The following is an 18,314-nucleotide window of genomic DNA, read 5'->3' on the forward strand; positions in this document are numbered from 1 at the left end:
AATCGTAGTCATCATCTGTGCTTTTAACCCTATTTGACACTTTACTGAAACCTGATTAATAAAAAGGTTAAAACAATTCAATTTAATTGAAAATATCTGTGACGGAGATTCCAAGATGGACACGCTCTGCTGAAGACGCTGCATCCCGGGCTCCTCCAGATACCGGCTGCGACCCCGGGGGAAGCAAAGCAGGTTGCGGCGCGGGAGCAGGTTCCGCCGCAGCGTGCCGGGCCTTGAACTGTCTGAGCTGAGGCCGGGCGCGCGGGGCGCTACCCCGGGGTAGCCGCGCAGTGGCGGGAGTTGCCGGTGCGGTGGGTGGAGTTGGTGGCCCCCGTCTGCGGAACTCTGCCGGGTCCGTGGAGCCCCCACTGCCCGAAAAGGAGAGAGTGCGGTCCGGCCCAGCAGCCCTGGTTGGGGGGCGCCCAGCAGAGGCAACATCCATCGGTGGGTAAACCCCACTGAAGGTACGGAGGAGGCCCCGGGGAGGGTCGGGGGAGGCGCGCTGCGCCGGTTGTTCTCCCCGCCCGCCAGGGAGGAGGGATCCCCCGAACCCTGCAGCCTACTTAACAGTGGTACAGGTGCCGGGACCGATTGAAAGAATGCAGCATTGTGAATGACGGCAGAGTTCCTCTCCATTATCCAGAATGAGGACAAAGTTGACCCAATTCCTAATTCAATATTGGTACAAGTCTGTGGTGCACAAGAGGGACACTTCGACCCTGGAAGGACTGTCTGGAATCTTTGCTGGTTTTTCAACCCGCCATAACCTATTCCTGGTGGTGAAGCTTAGCCAGTGTCTGCAGACACTGTAGCCTCCTGCAATAGGGGAGAGTTACCTTAACTCAAGGGGGCCATCTAAGAGACTTGCCCCACCGACCCCTCTACACTGATAAACTGATACAGCAAAATGTATAAGGACAGTCTTTAAAGGGAAATCGGCTTGTCTGCTGGGATCACTGGAACATCATTGCACTGTCCCGCCATCCATTGGATCTGTTGGACATACTGAAGTGGGTTTTACCTTTAACGCACAAGTCCCCGGTCTCCCCAGCAGCAACAAATTCCTTTTCTCCATTTGCACTACCTTTCAATCTTCTTTGATATACTATTTGGAGACCATCTGCATCACTGTAGCTGCCACCCGAATTCTGGGTTTCGCAAACACTGTGCGTCTGAAAACAGATGATCTCCGGAGGGCTTGAATCTGCAAAGACTAGTCTGGAACTAACAATACATTCTGATACAAGATTTCTTTCCTTTAATATTGAACCCGAGGCCGACATTGGACAATCAAATTAGAGGGGGTGGAGGAGTCGGCGAGCCCGGGCTCCTGGCGGACTTGGTGGAGCGCTTGCCGCGGGGCACCGACTATCCCAAACGTCGGAACTTCGCGAGAAGGAAGTAGTAGTCAGTAAAACAGTGTGAGAGAACCCTGGCCCCCCGATTGGTGGTCTGACGGTGCCCCTGCTGCCTGGGGGTCCCTCCGTGGCGGGGGGTGGGAATCCCCACCTCGACCGAAGACGCTGCACCACTTGAATGGTCCACCCACAACCCAGCTACCACCACTTCTACGCTTTCCCCATTGAGATGTCAAGAAACAAGGCAAAAGACATGTCTACTCCAGGGAAAGCTCCCAGAAAAGGGACGGACGGCTCCCTCACGAAATACTGGGCAAAAGATTCCGAGATGCAAGAAGTCCAAGGTTGGGGACACCCCTCGGAGGATAACGAGGCACCAGTCTCCTGTGACGAACAAGATAGGCCAGTCTCACAGGCATTGCTATCGCAGTTCATGAGGGAGCTGGTCGAAAAGATCACAGGAGCAGGACAGAAGCAAATGGACAAGTTGCGAGAAGACCTGGCGGAAGGCATAAGAGAAATCAAAAGGGACATCAACAAGGTGGAAGAGAGAGTGGACACTAATGAGCGGGCCATCCAAGAATTGACAGAGGAAGCTAGGAAGGTCGACAATTTGCTGGAAACCCTGGCTGTGGCCACACAAAACCTGGAGCTGCAGGTGGAGGATTTGGAGAACAGGTCAAGAAGGGTGAATATTAGAGTTAAATACCTACCTGAGGACATTCCAGATCAAGACCTGTCCCGAACACTAAAAGGGATATTTGCAGATCTACTAAGTTCGGACTCTGACTCAGAGATACAATTAGACAGAGTTCACAGGGTGGGCTCGCCAAGACAGGAGCAAGGATCAAGGCCGCATGACGTGCTGGTGGCTTTTCACAATTATGCAGTAAAGGAGAAGGTTCTCGAAATGGCTAGAAGAGCCACAAGCATTACCTACAATGGCCACGAAATTTTCCTCTACCAGGATCTGGCGCAGATAACGCTAATCAAGAGGCGGCGAATGGGCCCAGTATTGTCATATTTGCGATCTCAGCAAATCCGCTACAGAGGTGGCGGGGACGCAGGCAGTGGGTCGCAAACCATGGGAATGGTATATGGTTAGGCCCAAACGAGCCAGGAAGAGCGGGGGGGCCTCGCGCCCAGGAAAGCTATCAACAACCCTGATGTGGAAGCCCCGGCGGCGGCGAGCGGACTGTTAGGCCGAATCCTGTGCAGTGCCCTTAGGGACCACTACACACAATTAAGACTACAGGTGGCAATTCAAGTTTTACCTTTGGTACAAGCCTGTACTACTAGGTTATAGTGGTAGCAGTAGCGGAGCAGCCAGGCTTATCTCAAGAGTATATGAGCAGTAGCAGAGATTACACAAAGGGACACAATTACTGTGGCTCAAGCAAACACTGACTCAAGGTTTCAGGTAAAAAATATAAGTACATTTATTTTTAAACCATTTGTTATTAACACAACACTTCTATTAAAATGTAAAACCACACGTTAAATACACTACAACTGACCAATTCACTTTGCACGGTATAAATCAAGGTAAGTACCCTGTGTTTGAGAGAACCGGTGTTACGAAACAATACACGTTACCGTGAATACGATTGCGATCACTTTTTGACAGTTCGGTCTACTAAATAAACACGTATCCGGAACAAGAAATGCTACTGGGGCAAAAACACACTTAGCACCTGAGATACCCAGAGAGAGTTGGGGGCAAAAATCATAGTCAATATGTTAGATATGCAAACAGAATCGAAGAACACTTATAGACAGAAATACAAGAGTCAAGAGGCCAGAGCCAGTGGCAATTGGAACTGGGTTCCTGTGTCGAGGATCACACGTCGGATAGTTCAGGATTCAAAGTTGCCAAGAGTACTTTAGATATTGTCAAATGTTCGGAACCAAAAGTTATAAGAAGGAGGGAAAAATAAGGGCAAGCCTTGTAAGTGAGAAATAGGGATTTCACCCAAAAGTCCTCAAGCAGGACACAGTACCTTTTCAAAGAAGAAGCTGGTGCCACGGCAGTTGTTCCTGGTAGTTTCCCGTAGACCCACGATTCCTGGCTTCGGCACAAAGAAGGACGATGAAGGGGGTCTACCCCACACAGGGATGTGGCTGGCAGCAGAGACAATGAATAAAAGGTGCGCACCTTAAAAACAGGAGAGGCTCTTCAGGTGGCTATCCGGACCTCTACAGCAGTGTGCAGCGATTTCGACCATGAAGGCGACCTCTGGCTGAAGAAGACGAGCTGGTTATCCCCACCAGGCTCAAGGGAAGAAGACTCCGGACTGGATCTCCTCTTAATCATTGAAAGGTAGATAGCTCAGGACTGCAGCAGGGCTTCACCGGTACGGGATAGTTGCAGCAGTCGACCTCTCCTCCGCTTCTCTTTGGTTCCTTGTAGTTCCAGTGGCGACACTTTGACTTCCAGCCCAAGAGACCTGCCTTTTATGCGAAATCCCCCATTCACACAGCCTGGCTGTCAATCACACAGCACAGGTGTTGTCCAGCACGGACAACCACCTCAGCCAATCATGAAAAAGTGTGACTTGGGTTTCCTAGCATACCATGCACCATGCACCACACTTAGACTTAGAATTCTGAACTTTAGCTTGCGTCGCACCTAGATAGAAATGTGATTCTTAGGATGTGCCACACTTAGAATTCTGAACTTTAGCTTGCGTCGCATCTAGATAGAAATGTGATTCTTAGCATGTGCCACACTCAGGATTCTTAGATTTAGCTTGCGACGCATCTAGATAGAAACACTCAGGATTCTTAACTTTAGCTTGCGCCGCATCTAGATAGAAATGTGAAGGTTAGCATGTGCCACACTCGTATGGGACTCTTAACACTAGCTTGCATCGCATCTAGATAGAAATGTGAATGTCAGCATGTATCGCACCTAGATGGAATCCCATAATTGCAAGGACAGCAATGCCAACTAACCAACCAACTAACAATTTCATCCCTCTGCATACACCTCTCAAACTCTAACCAAACACAACCACAAGCCTAAAATGCAGCAATCCGCACAAACCTCACAACAATGCAACAACAAAACAAACCACACATAGACTTGCACAACAGCACACAACGACTACCGACCGTAAAACATCCCAAGCCCAGCCAACGGACCCACCGGGCTGAGGCTGCCAACAGCACATCACCGCTCTCTTGCACTTTTCCAGCTTATTCCCACTAACCCACCCCCTCGCCCCCCCTTTTTCAGAGCTGCCAGAGCGCCAGGGGACCACTTTGGTGGTGATAGTGCGCAGTACAAATGTCCTTTAACATTAACATACCCTGTGCAGGGGGTGACTGCACCCCTCCCTCACATTCAGCCCACCTAGACACCCAGGCGCCTTGAGGAGGGCTTCTTGGCAGAAGCTCGCCAGAAGACAGTGAACAAAGAAGGCAAACCTGGTTTGCCGTGCAAAGTAAAACACAAGAAGGATTTTAACAAAAAGAAATGGCGAATAAACCGCACCGGAGCCAAAAGAAAAAGTATTTGGTTGAGCGGGTTTAAGTTCGAGGCTAACACAATAGCCTACAATATTACCACGGTTATATAAGATAACCGCGGTAGAAAATTAGGGTAGATACCACTGCCACCAGCCATGTCTAAATGTTAAAAGAGCGAAATAATGCTCTACGAGGTACAGATAAAAAGGGCTAAGAGTTAATCCTTCCAGTACTCCATGTAAGATGGGGTGTACTGGATCTGTGGTTAATTTGACTAAGTAAAGTTAATGGTAACTTTACCCTTTTCTGGGGGACAGTAGTCAGCCTCAGAAATGGAGTCGGGGGGAAGTCTGAATGACAACCCTGTGTCACTGCACAGAAGGTGCTGTGTGACACACCAAAGAAGGGGGCTACTGAAGTGGTGTACTCCAGAGTCCACAATCATAAAAACTGGTAAAAACACATAGCAAAACACAAGTAAGAGTGGTGAAAAGCTCACACTCTTACCAAGTGGAAAGAAATAACTCCAGAGATCCAGCAAAGCTGCTGAGGGACTCACTAGGTAAGGGAAATTAGCCATGAAATGAGAATTCTCCCTAACACGGACCCCCACGCGGATCTTGAGGATCTAAGAAGAGGCTTGTGGCCGAGCAGCAGGGAGGGGGGAAGGCCTGGGGTCTTGGAACGGGATTGGGAAATCCTGCGTGTGGTGATTCTGTGTCAGTTAATGAGTCCGGCTCTTGGTTGGATAACAAGATGGGTGTGTGGTGCCAGCCGGATTCGCCTGGAAGGGTGCGGGAGAGGGCTGGGGGGCAGAAGAGGGGAGGGGGAAGGGAGGATCCAAGGTCCAAGTGGGGGAGGCTTGGCCAGCGGGTCACAGAATAGAAACCCAAGTTTAGGACCAGTTTACTGGGGGGCGATGATCGCACATTGGGCTAAAACAGAACCTCACTAGATCTCCAGATGGCTAGCATGGATCCTTTAAAGTTGCTTTCATTAAACATGAACAGGCTTAATTCGCCGATTAAAAGGAAGAAGGTGGAGAGGTTTCTTGGGAGGGAACAACCCCATGTAGTAACCTGCAGGAGCCCTGTCCATACTAAAGACACGAACAGCATAAATTCTGAGGGTACTCTAGAGTGCTTCAGGCCACACAAGCAAGCAAAAAGGGGGGAGTGTTGGTTGCGCTGAAGGATGGACTCGACCTGGCCATTAGGGACATGCAGAAGGACAATCAGGGGAGGTACCTGGCGGTGATCCTGGAGGGGAGGGCCAAGTCCATCACAGTAGCTACACTGAATGCACCCAATCAGGCCCAGGACTCCTTTGTACAAAATATTCTTACCCGGCTAGGGAAATTTGCCAAGGCTAATATCATGCTTACGGGAGACTTTAATTTAGCCTGGAACCCCTCGAAGGACAGAAGATCTAACTCATGGGATGCACAGGGGGGCCATCCCGAGACCTGATCAAGAAGATACATGATTTGGCCTTGGTGGATGCGTGGCGGGAACTCCATGGCGACGAGGGTTACACCTTCTATTCTCACGCACACAGGTCACACTCACGTATCGATTACATTTGGCTTTCAAAACCTCTGCTGGGGAGAGCCATTGCCTTGGACATAGGGGCAATCGCCCTTGCAGACCACGCTCCACTTACCCTTTCGATAGTTAGACCAAAGGGATCCCCAGGGATATGGAAATGGAGATACCCGTTATCGCTATTCAAGTATCCAACTCTTGTTAAAGAATTAGAGGGGGAAGTAGTAGAATATGCCAACCACAACAACTGGGATGATACAGCCCCACAACTTTGTTGGGATGCCCTCAAGGCGGCAATCAGAGGGAGGATTATAGCTATCAGGGCCAGAAGGGAACGGGAGTTGAGATTGGAGGAACAACAGCTAGAAGTCAGACTCAAAGACATCATGGCCCGTATGGGCAGTAAAATGTCAGCAGCAACCAAAAGGGAATACAGGGCGGTCAGAGGGCAGTTGAACCTAATACAAACAAGGGCGGCCGAGCGGAATCTCCTCTGGCTGCGTCAAAGGTACTATATTAAGGCTAACAAAACAGATAGGCTTCTGGCCAGAAAGCTAAGGAAGGAGGCGACAAGACAATCTTGAAAATAAAAGGGGAGGGTGAGGTCCTCTACACTAAGAACTCGGATATAGAGGGGGAATTTTGCTAGTTCTATACTGACCTCTATAGGTCGGGCAACCCCACATCCGCGGATCAGGAGGCCTATCTAAATGAAACAGTCCGTCGACAGATCTCGCAGGATGAAAGGGAGGCTCTGGAGGCCGAGATTACTTCCGACGAAGTTCGAAGGGTAATTAATAACCTACCCTCCTGTAAAGCCCCTGGCCCGGATGGGTTTGCATCTGAATTCTACAAGACACATAATGAAATCTTAATACCCATCCTTACCAAATTATTTAATTGTATAGGGTACTCCCCAACTCTATGAACGAAGCCAAAGTGATCCTGATTCACAAGAAGGGCAAAGACCCGACCGAATGTGGGTCCTACCGCCCAATTGCTTTAATAAATGTGGATGCAAAAATTCATACCAAAGTTCTCGCCAATCGCCTTGAGGCAATCCTCCCTAAATTAATTCACCACGATCAGTCAGGTTTTATTAGAGGCAGGCAAACATATGATAATATTAGACGATTGGCCCACCTGATAAAAAAGACACAGAGAAGGAATATCCTGGCCCTGCTGTTGGCGATCGATGCTGAGAAGGCATTTGATCGGGTCGAGTGGGGATATCTGTTTACTGCTATGAGCAAGATGGGTTTTGGCCCAGGATTCATCACCCGAGTTAAGGCACATTACCAGAATTCATCAATTCGACTAGCAATAAATGGCCAAATCTCAGGCCTGGTGCAGGTAGGAAGAGGCACAAAACAGGGATGCCCAATGTCACCCCTCCTCTATCCACTTCACCTACTTCCTCGCGGCAGTAAGAGCTGCCGAAGATATAGAGGGGGTCCCGTTCGGAGCAGATGTCCACAAGGTGGTGGCCTTCGCTGATGATATGATTCTGTCGCTGACTCACCCGGTCACCTCCTTGCGGGCAGTAGCTAGGGAATTGGATAGGTTTGGCCAGGTGGCGGGGCTAAAAATTAACGTTCACAAATCCGAAGTGTTACCTCTCTCACTGCCACCCAGACCCGAGCAAGACCTCAAGAGGGCCTATAGGTACAGATGGGTCGACACCTCGCTAAAGTATCTGGGTAATCAATTGACTAAAGTCATTGGGGACCTCTATAAGGCAAATTACCATCTGCTTCTTCAGAAGATTAAATCCAAACTGGTGGACTGGGGACCCCTCGAGATTTCTTGGCTGGGTCGAATTAACGCCTTGAAGATGACGATCTTGCCCCTGCTCCTATATCATTTTTCAGCGCTCCCCGTCACAGTCCCGACGACCTTCTTCAAGGCCATCCAGAGACTAGTCAAGCTGTGAAAAAGGGCAAACGCTACCCCTTTCCCATCGCCGTATACTCCCCTGCATGGTGATCCACAATTTACTCTGGCAATTACCATTGCATGGGCTTTCGACCCTTGGTTCTAAGGGGGTTGCCGGATGGTGCGGGACATGTTGGTTGGAGTCGAAGTGAAACAATTTGAGCAGTGCAAGAAAGACTTTGGTATAGGGGAGAAGCAGAGGTTTTCTTACCTCCAGTATAGGCACTGGGTTTCCCAGCCGGATGTCAGGCAGGGGGGGTCTCGTCCTCTAACTATGTTCGAAAAGTATCTAGACACGGACACGGGCGACAAGGGTGTTTTGGCTTCCATTTATAAATTGATCAAAATGGGGGAAACCCTGCCACCCAGAAATTACATGGTCAAATGGGAGCAGGACGTGGGGACGGCCATAGAGGAACAGGGATGGGTGAGACTGTGGTCTCAGATCCCAAAACTCACAAGATCTATCCATATCCAGTAGATGTGGCTATAACTAATGCTACCTCACGTAGATGTACCTATGCCTGTGACAAGTGACCCAAGGTTTCCCTTTGGAGGGAGGTCCATTTTTTATTTACTTTATGGTCATTATAGGCAGAATCATTTTGCAAGAAAGAGACATAAGAGAAGTGCAAGGTGTTAGGGAGAATTCTCCAGAATGGCTAATTTCCCGTACCTACTGAGTCCCTCAGCAGCTTTTCTGGATTTCTAGGATTTATTTTTTTCACCTGGTAAGAGTGTGAGCCTTTTTTCCCACTCTTACATGTGCTTTGCTGTGTGTTTAACATTTTTTTGTGTTCATAGACTGTGGAGTCTCACCTACTCCATAAGCATCATCGTTTTACTTTGTGTGACACAGCACCTTTAGTGCAGTGACATAGGGTTGTCTTTTTAGACTTCTCACTTCAAAACTCCATTTTCTGGGACTGACTACTGTCTCCCAGAGCATGTAAAGTTGACTTTTTTTAAATTTACAGACCCAGTACAAACTATCTTCCATAGATACTAGAGTACTGGAAAGCGTTAATAGTTATCCCTTTTTGCCTGTTTCTCATGGAACATTATTTTGCTCCCCTTTCTTTAAGATTCGGCTGGTGGCAGTGGTATCTACCATTTTTATTTTATCGCGAGCTATGAAAATAGCCTCGGCCTCGGTACTGTTAGAGGCTATGGTGGTAGCCTCGAACTTAAATCCGCTGGACCCCTTTTAATTTTATTTGGTTCCGGCTGGGTTTATTTGCCATTTCTTTTTGTAAAGGTCTTTCTTGTGTTTTACTCTGCGCGCCAAACCAGGTTTGGTTCCTTTGTTCGCTGTCCTTTGGTGGGCTTCTGCACAGAAGCCCTCCTTAGGCGCCTCAGTGTCTGGGTGGACAGGATGTGAGGGAGGAGCTTTAGGCACCCTGCACAGGGTCTCCTTGGAGACCCAAGTCGCACTCTTGTTTGATTGGCTAGGTGACTGTCCTGCCAGGACAGCCACCCTGCTGTGTGATTGACAGCCAGGCAGTGTGAACGGGGGAAAACGGCATAAAAAACAGTTCTCTGGGACTTGGAAGGCAGAGACGCCACTGGATCGAGAGAACCGAAGAGAAGCTGAAGGAAGAGGACTACTGCAACTACTGAACCTCCCGGCGAAGCCCTGATGCGGGTCCGAATCTCCTAAACTTCGACGACAGAGAAGATCTGCAAGGAATCTTCATCCCTTGAGCTGTTGGGACCAACCAGTTTGCCAAACACCAAGCAAGGCCTCCTTCCCCTGGTCGAATTTGCTGTGCATTGCTGCAGTGAACCAGACAGCCAGGAGGACCGGACCCTATTTGGGTTTTAAGGAGCAGACCTTTTATTTGTTGCTTTGCTCAGGTGCTGGTTTCTTCCCTGGGCAGTGCAGGATCCTCCAGTCTTCCTCCTTCCTGTCAGTCCGATAGTCGCTTCAGGAACCGTGAGCCTGCAGGACCTGCCAGGAACTTCTGCCTCAGTTACAGCATTCTTCTTCTACTAAGGTACTGTTCAAATCCGGTCGTTCGTTCCGTCTGACCGTGGTGAAAGTGTTTGAAATCTTTCGCTAATCTGAGGGCTTGTCCTTCTCTACTCTTTTAAATAACTTTTCTTCTGACCAACTTCGTTTCGAACTCTTTGCAAAGACTTAACCGCAAACTACTCTGAACTGTGTGATCCTCTGCAAAGACTCTGAACCATTAACATTGGCCCAGGCCTATTGGTTTGAATCCTAGTTGTAGTAAGCTTTTTCTAGATTGCCCTGCCTACTTACTTGTTGGTGCTGCTTGATTTTGAATAACCTTGTCTTTCACTCCCTTTTTAAATTGCTTGAGTGCCATTTTGCTCACACTTCATTTTGAGCTTAACTTGTCCAAAATTCATTGGGTGGTGTGTAGTGTATTAAGACTGTGATTTTCTGCTGCTTTATATTAGTGAACTGTTTTACAACTGTTGGTGTAAATAAATGTATATTCTTTTACTCAGAAACCTTGAGTCCGTGTTTGTTTGAACCATAGTAATTACTGTCCTTTGTGTAACTTCTGATACTGCTCACTTTACTCTTGAGATAAGTCTGGCTGTTCAGCCATCGCTACCACTTTACTGTGTAGTACAGGCTTGTACCAAAGGTCTTTGCACTTGTAGTCTTAATTGTGTGTGGTGTTTCCAAAGGGTACTGCATATGATTCTGCCTAACACTGGTTTACAGTGGTGAAGATGAAGTATAGTGATTACACTTAGAGTGCTGCTATTACCTTGGTTCAACTAACCACAAGGCTAAACACCACTAAAAAGCAATTTAATCATCTCTGATATGGAAAGCTACAGTCAGGAGACCCTCCTTAGTTACACTGTTGATTATCTGAAAAAATCTATGTAGAGAAAGGAATCTCTCTGTTAAAGGCAAAATGTCTGAATTAATTGAAAGGTTGTTAGAGAAACAAAGTCTGGAGAGTGGGCCTGAAATACCTAACCCTCCAGCAAATGTGGAAAATAATGAGAATGATAATGTGTCAGATATTATTGATGAGTTAGATGAGGCAGATGTGTCTCACAATTTAGGCCTTACTGCTCCTCTACCTGCTCAGCAACCTTAACCTTTGTCCACTGGGGCCCCATCAGGTCCTACACCCAGTCCTGAATTCATTGCTCTAGAAAAGATGAGCCTTGTATTGGAATTCAAACATATTAATGCTCAAACTGAACAAAAGCATCAAGAACTTAAGCTCAGAGAAATGGAGATGAACCATACCTTAGAAATGAAAAAGTTGTCTATTGAAAATGCTTCTCTCCCAGAGTCTTCTAGGTCTTCCAGTCCTAAGAGACCCTGTATGCCTAAATAAATTGTTGGTATGCATGAGGCTAAGCTTGATATTTTGGATTGGTTGGCAATATTTGAGTATAACCATGGGATTCAAGACATTACAGGGAATCAGTTGCTCCCTTGGCTCTTCTCTAGGCTACCCACGGTTGCATCTGATGTTGTGATGGAGTTGGGGAGGTGGATAGGATGGATTATGAGTGTGTGAAGCTAGCTTTAATTGCTACATTTGGGAAGACCCCTTCCCAGTACCTTAAGAGGTTTAGGACCCTCAAAAAGCATGATAGTACCCCTTGGGCTACCTGGGTATGTGAATGTTTGAAAAACTTAGATGGTTGGGTTAAGGGTTACAGAGTAAACACTTGTGAAGGTATGAGAAATCTTGTTATGTTGGAGTCAATTTATGATGTCTGCTCCCCTGAGCTCAGACAGCACTTGGCTGATTCCAAGGAGATAGAGCCAAAGAAGTTAGCTAAGGCTGCTGACTTGTGAGTTGCCAACAGGGCTACTCACAAGGATTCTGGGGCAAATCAGAAGATTGATGAGGGAAAGAAGCCAAAGAATGATAATAAGGAGAATTCTAATACCTCCAATCCAAAAGAGGGCCCCAAACAAAATAACAAGGGAAAGCCACAAGGGAAACCGAATCAGGCTAGTGTACCATCTGGACCCAAACCAGATGTAGGTCAGAACAAGCACCCATTCATCAAAACATTTGGGAAATGTTATGTTTGTGGGTCAACTGACCATATGAAAGGGGGTCCAGATGTAAGGGTAAACCTTCACGGGTCCACACTGTCTCCTTAGCCTTCTCCCCAGAGGAAGAAGTACCTATGGCAAGTGGAAACTTTCACCTACTGGCTGATGAAACCATGAGAGTCTCAGATAGCGTTTCTTTAGTGTCCCTGGGTTTGTGGGAACAACAGAATTTAGATGTCTATAATTCCATTCCTGATAATACTAAAGAGTTTTATAAAGATAGTGTTCTTGTGAATGGCCAGGAGACCCCTGCCATCAGAGACACTGGAGCCAGCATAACTGTGGTTGATGAATCATTTTTCAAGGTGGAGGATGTTGCTAAGTCACCCAAACACCTAACCAAGTTAGCTGGAGGCCCTCTGCAAATGCTTCCCCAGTTACCATCTCTCATCCAGTGCGATGACATGATTGTCAAGATACCTGTTAGTGTGCAGAGTGACATGCCTGGGAGAGTCCTGTTTGGTAATGACCTGAAACCTCTTGGAATTGTGTCCAGTACCCCCAGGCCTCCCTGTAACGCTCACCTGATTCCCACGGAGGCGCTGGTCCCGGCTGAACTGTTATAGTCTCTTCAATTGAGAAGCGTAGAGCTCGGATGACTCTCTGGACTGGGCTTCCTCCTATTGACCGTCTGGCTTGCAGGGTAAGGTTTCTGCAGGCGGAAGAAAAAAGGGTTAATGACCGTTTGGCTGGACTTCCTCCTCACTAATCGCCAACTCTCCGAAAGTCCAATGTCCTGGTGAGCTCTCACCTTAGGCGTATAAATGCTGGGCTCTCCATCCTGCGACTTATGCAGGGGTGCGTGGGTTCCAGTTACGTCACTGAAGATCCTCAAAGTCTTTTGTGGCCTTAGAAGTGGCACAGGTGCTAAGATGCCAAAAGGTGATGCCGCCGTTACTGCACAAGCGGATGCCAGTAGGTATAAAGAGTTTATAGTCTTGAAGAGATGGGCACCTTTAATGAAGTCTTTGCATTGTCTTTTTCAGGTGCCTGGATGCTGAGGGCGTGGTCACTGAGAGCGCGACACGTGCGGTTGTACGTAGGTATGGGAATTTCAATGACACCTCAATAATGTCCCTGGTTTTCTGTTTTCAGGTCTTGAGATGTTGCGGGCGTTTTCCCAGTCGCGGATGCACGTGGGGAAACACGTAAGTGTTAGGCTTTCTTGCAGTCTTTAATGGCACTTAAATAATGTCTTTTCTTGTTTTCAGGTGCCGGGCTGCTGCGGTTGAAGAGATCGTAATACGCGCACAAAAGCAGGTAAGAAAAGTAAATGCGGCCGCCTTCACCCGATTCCTACTTAACAATGTTCTTTGTCTTTACAGGTGCCGTTAGGCTGCTGAAGAGAAGGCCGCGAAGAATCCTTGAAAGCACAGATGGATCAGGTATGCGAGCCGGCTGCGAACGTGTTGCAGCTTGCTAACCTTATGTTTCTTTTGCTTGCAGGTTCTGCCGGTGTCTGGATTCCTGGATGGTAAGTATAGTTCTCGTGTCTTTCTTCCACAGGTTGCTGAGCTGAAGCTGGAGATGTCACTGGAATGCTGGAGCTGACTCGGTGAGCGTCCTGCTGCAGATGCAGAATAACGCGAAGCACGTTTTCCCAATCGGGTGTGGTTTAAATAGTGTTGGAGTGATTGGGTGTCTTCTTCCTCAGCCTCGCCCAGGTAAAAGAGTTCCTGTGTTCCAGAGCTAAGGAGTGGCACCAGCCCCACCCAGGTAAGAAAGTAGTCCCAGTTCAGGGAATAGTTCCTCCCAGCAGAAGGCTGGGGACTTCATCCTGCCAGCATTTGCAAAGGTGAGTATGCAGCATGGTCTGCTACAGGTAGGTCCACCCAAGCACCTTTGCATGAATTATGAGCCCGGCGCCCCTGGCGCTGTGGCTGAGGTTCCTTATGAGCCTGGCGCCAGAGGCGCCAGGACATGGTCCAAAGGGCCCCAATAGGGGTTTGCTGGAGCCGGGGACGAGGGTCGTGAGCCTGCTTCCGGGGATGCTGGGCTTGACTTGGCTTCTCGGGAGCAGTGCTCATGACAGCACCCCCCTCAAGGCCCCTCCCAAACTTGTCTTCCCTGGAGGTTTTGGCATATTGGGAAAAGTTCGATGGAATTTTCTGACTAGACGAGGAGCATGGACGTGGTCGGAGGGTTCCCATGATCGTTCTTGAGGTCCGTTACCCTTCCAGTCGATCAGATAGTATAATTTTGACTTGATGATCTTGGAGTCCAGGATGTTTTTAACCTCAAATTCAGGTTCTCCATTTACTTGAATAGGCTCTGGAGGTTTATTCAGTCTGGTTCCAGGTTGCATAGGTTTTAGTAGAGATACGTGAAACACCGGATGTATTTTCATGTGGGATGGCAAACCCAATTTGACAGCCACTGGGTTTATTATGGCTGTAATTGGATATGGTCCCAGATATTTTGGGTTGAAGGTGTGAGGTCCTTTAAGTGATAAATGTTTGGTGGATAACCAAACTTGATCTCCAACCTGGTATTGAGGGGTGTCTCTTCGGTGTTGGTCTGCTCCCCTTTTGTACCGTTCTTTAGCCTGTTGTAGGTGGATTGTCGCTTCTTGGAAAGCTTGAGTGATAGCATTGTGAAGTTGATCCACGGCAGGCGTTCCAAGGGTGTGCAGTCATAATGTCGACATCAATAATGTCGACAGTCAAAATGTCGACAAATTAATGTCGAAAAACAATAATGTCGACAAACAAAAATGTCGACATTTTTCGATATTTTTTCGAAATTTAAGTTAGTGTATGCATAAATAAATAAATAAATATATATATGATGTGTTGAGTATGAGGGGTGGTTGGGGGGGTGGGGGGGGTGGCAGGGGGGTGTTGGGTGAGGGGGGGTTGGGGGGGGGACCCCCCCATAGTAAATACAATTTTTATTTATTTAATTATTGAATAAATAAATAAATAAATAATTGGTATGTGTTGAGTATGAGGGGTGAAAGGGTGGTTGGGGGGGTGTGGGGGGGTGGCAGGGGGGTGTTGGGTGAGGGGGGTTGGGGGGGGACCCCCCCCCATAGTAAATGATCCTTTTTTAGGTTATTTATTTATTGAATAAATAAATAAATAAATAATTGGTATGTGTTGAGTATGAGGGGTGAAAGGGTGGTTGGGGGGTGTGGGGGGTGGCAGGGGGGTGTTGGGTGAGGTGTTGATAGTTTTAAGGGTTTATAGTCATAATGTCAAAAAAAAAAATACCGACATTTTTTTTCGAAAAAATGACTTTTTACATTATAAGTATAGGATGTCGACATTATTATTTTCGACATTTTATTTTCGACATTTTTGTCTGTCGACATTTTTTTTTCGACATTATGACTATAAACCGTTCCAAGATCTTGGGGCGGGTCGAGATTGGAGGTTCGAGGATGAATCCCATATAAAATGTAAAAGGGACTTTTTCCGGTTCCTGAATGGATCGAGTTGTTGTAAGCATATTCGGCTATCCAAAGGATATCTTTCCAATTACTTTCCGACTGCTGTAGCATACAACATAAATATTGTTCCAGAGTTTGGTTTGTCCTCTCAGTTTGTCCGTCGGTCTGGGGATGATGGCTGGTTGAAAGTCTCACATCGATTTGGGCTAAACGACAGCAACTTCGCCAAAAGTGAGAGATAAACTGGCTCCCCCTATCTGAGATCAAAACCGAAGGGAAGCCGTGCAATCTTACAATATTTTCAAGGAATTCCCGTGCTAGAACTGAAGCTGAAGGTAAGCCCTTTAGTGGAACGAAGTGGGCCATTTTAGAAAACAAATCTACAATTACTAGAATAGTGTTGTATCCGGAACAGGAGGGTAAATTGGTGATGAAGTCCATGGAGAGGGTATGCCAGGGATGTGGTGGGATGTCTAGCGGATGCAGGAGACCCGCTGGTCTTTCCTTCTGACCTTTGTTTTGGGCACACACACCACAGGACATCACAAACTCCTTTATGTCTTTTCTCCATGACGGCCACCAGAAGTGTCTCTTGACTTTTTCCGAGGTTTTGGCAATGCCTGGGTGGCCCTCCATCAAGGAATCATGGTAGCAAGAGATTACCTGTTTTTGTAAATCGGCACGTGGTAGGAATAGTCGTCCCTGAAAATAAGGCAGGTCTTTTTTTATGATGAAGTCCTTTCCCTTCAGTTGCCAGTTTTGTAAGTCCGAAGGGGTCACAAGTTGTTTAACTTTTGCTTCGATATCTTCGATGGATTGTGAAGAAATCAGGCCCAGGATTCTCTGTTCTGGAATTATTGGCACAGGTTCAGGATTGACAATATTACTTCCCATTCCAATCCGGGAAAGGGCATCCGCTTTGCCATTTTTGTTGCCGGGGCGATAAGTAATTACAAAGTCAAATTCGGCAAAGAAAAGTGCCCAGCGAAGCTGTCTGGAGGACTGAGCTTTGGCGGTTTTCAAGTATTGTAGGTTTCGATGATCAGTGATTACCGTGACAGTGTGTTTGGCTCCAAGGAGATAGTGCCGCCAGGCCTTGAAAGCGGACTTAATTGCTAAAAGATCTTTATCTGTGATGGTGTAGTTAATTTCAGGTGCCGAGAACTTGCGAGACCAGAATGCCACGGGGTGCAATTGGTTAGTTTCCGGATCTCTCTGTGATAGAACCGCCCCCATTGCTAAGCTGGAGGCGTCGGTCTCAACGATGTAAGGGAGGTCTGGGCGTGGGTGTTTCAGTATGGGTGCTGAGGTGAACTTGGCTTTTAGCTCTTGAAAGGCCTGTTCTGCTTCTGTTGACCACTCGAAACGTTTGTTTTTTCTTAAGAGGGCGGTGATGGGCTGCACCACTCGTGAAAACTCTGGAATAAACCTGCGGTAAAAGTTGGCGAAACCTAACATGCTTTGGACACCTTTCACGGAAGTAGGTGATGGCCACTTGATGATAGCGTCCACCTTTCTCGAGTCCATGTGGACTCCTTTGGGTGTCAGAATAAAGCCTAGAAATTCGACCTATGTGATGTGAAAAACACATTTTTCGAGCTTAGCAAAAAGCTTATGTTGGCAGAGTTTTTCAAGGACGGCTCTAACATGTTTCTGATGATCTGCTTCTGAAGATGAGTACACAAGGATGTCATCTATGTAGACGACTACGCAAACATCTATGAGTTCTCTGAGGACATCATTCATAAAATACTGAAACGCGGCTGGTGCATTGCATAGTCCGAAGGGCATCACTTGGTATTCAAATAGTCCATACTTGGTGCGAAATGCCGTCTTCCATTCGTCGCCTTCTTTAATCCGTACCAAGTGGTAGGCTCCCCGGAGATCTAGCTTTGTAAAAATGCAGGCGTTCTTAACTTGGTCAAGGAGTTCCTGAATCAGAGGTAGGGGGTATCTGTTCTTTACCGTTATCTGGTTCAGGGCACGATAATCAATACAGGTTCTAAGGTCACCTTCTTTTTTAGGTACGAAGAACAGAGCCGAGGATGCAGGAGACTTTGATGGGCGGATAAATCCACTGGCCAGTTACTGGTCCAGATACTGTCGTAAATGAAGATTTTCAGGCTCGGTAAGGGCGTAAATTCTACTACAAGGGGGAGTGGCTCCGGGTATCAGGTCTATTTGACAGTCGTAAGTTCTGTGGGGAGGCAGGGTATTAGCCTGTTCCTTCTGAAAGACATCTTGGAATTCTTGATACTCTGGAGGCAATTGCGGTCCTTCGGATGTTGCTACCGCTAGGCCAATACTGGGTCGAGGATAACAAGTAGGTGCACACTCTGGGAACTGTATCGTCTTTGCTCGCCAATCAATTTGAGGATTGTGTTTCTCCAACCAAGGGATCCCCAGAATTATTTGGAACTGAGGGGCCTTGATCACATCGAACACGATTACCTCCCGATGTCCATCTTGGCCTAATAACGTCACTTCTGTGGTGGTATGGGTTACCGGTCCGGAGGCTATTTCCGTACCATCCACTGTGGTAA

The 18,314-nt window shown here is 47.5% G+C and overlaps 1 protein-coding gene across 1 annotated transcript in view; it reads left to right on the top strand.

The window, feature by feature from the left end:
* C3QH5orf58 (chromosome 3q C5orf58 homolog) overlaps positions 1-18,314 on the top strand; it is a 240,754-nt gene that overhangs the window by 192,671 nt on the left and 29,769 nt on the right. The window lies entirely within an intron of this gene.

Source organism: Ambystoma mexicanum, chromosome 3q, assembly GCF_040938575.1.
Source record: "Ambystoma mexicanum isolate Mex_15411 chromosome 3q, UKY_AmexF1_1, whole genome shotgun sequence".
Classification (NCBI taxonomy): domain Eukaryota; kingdom Metazoa; phylum Chordata; class Amphibia; order Caudata; family Ambystomatidae; genus Ambystoma; species Ambystoma mexicanum.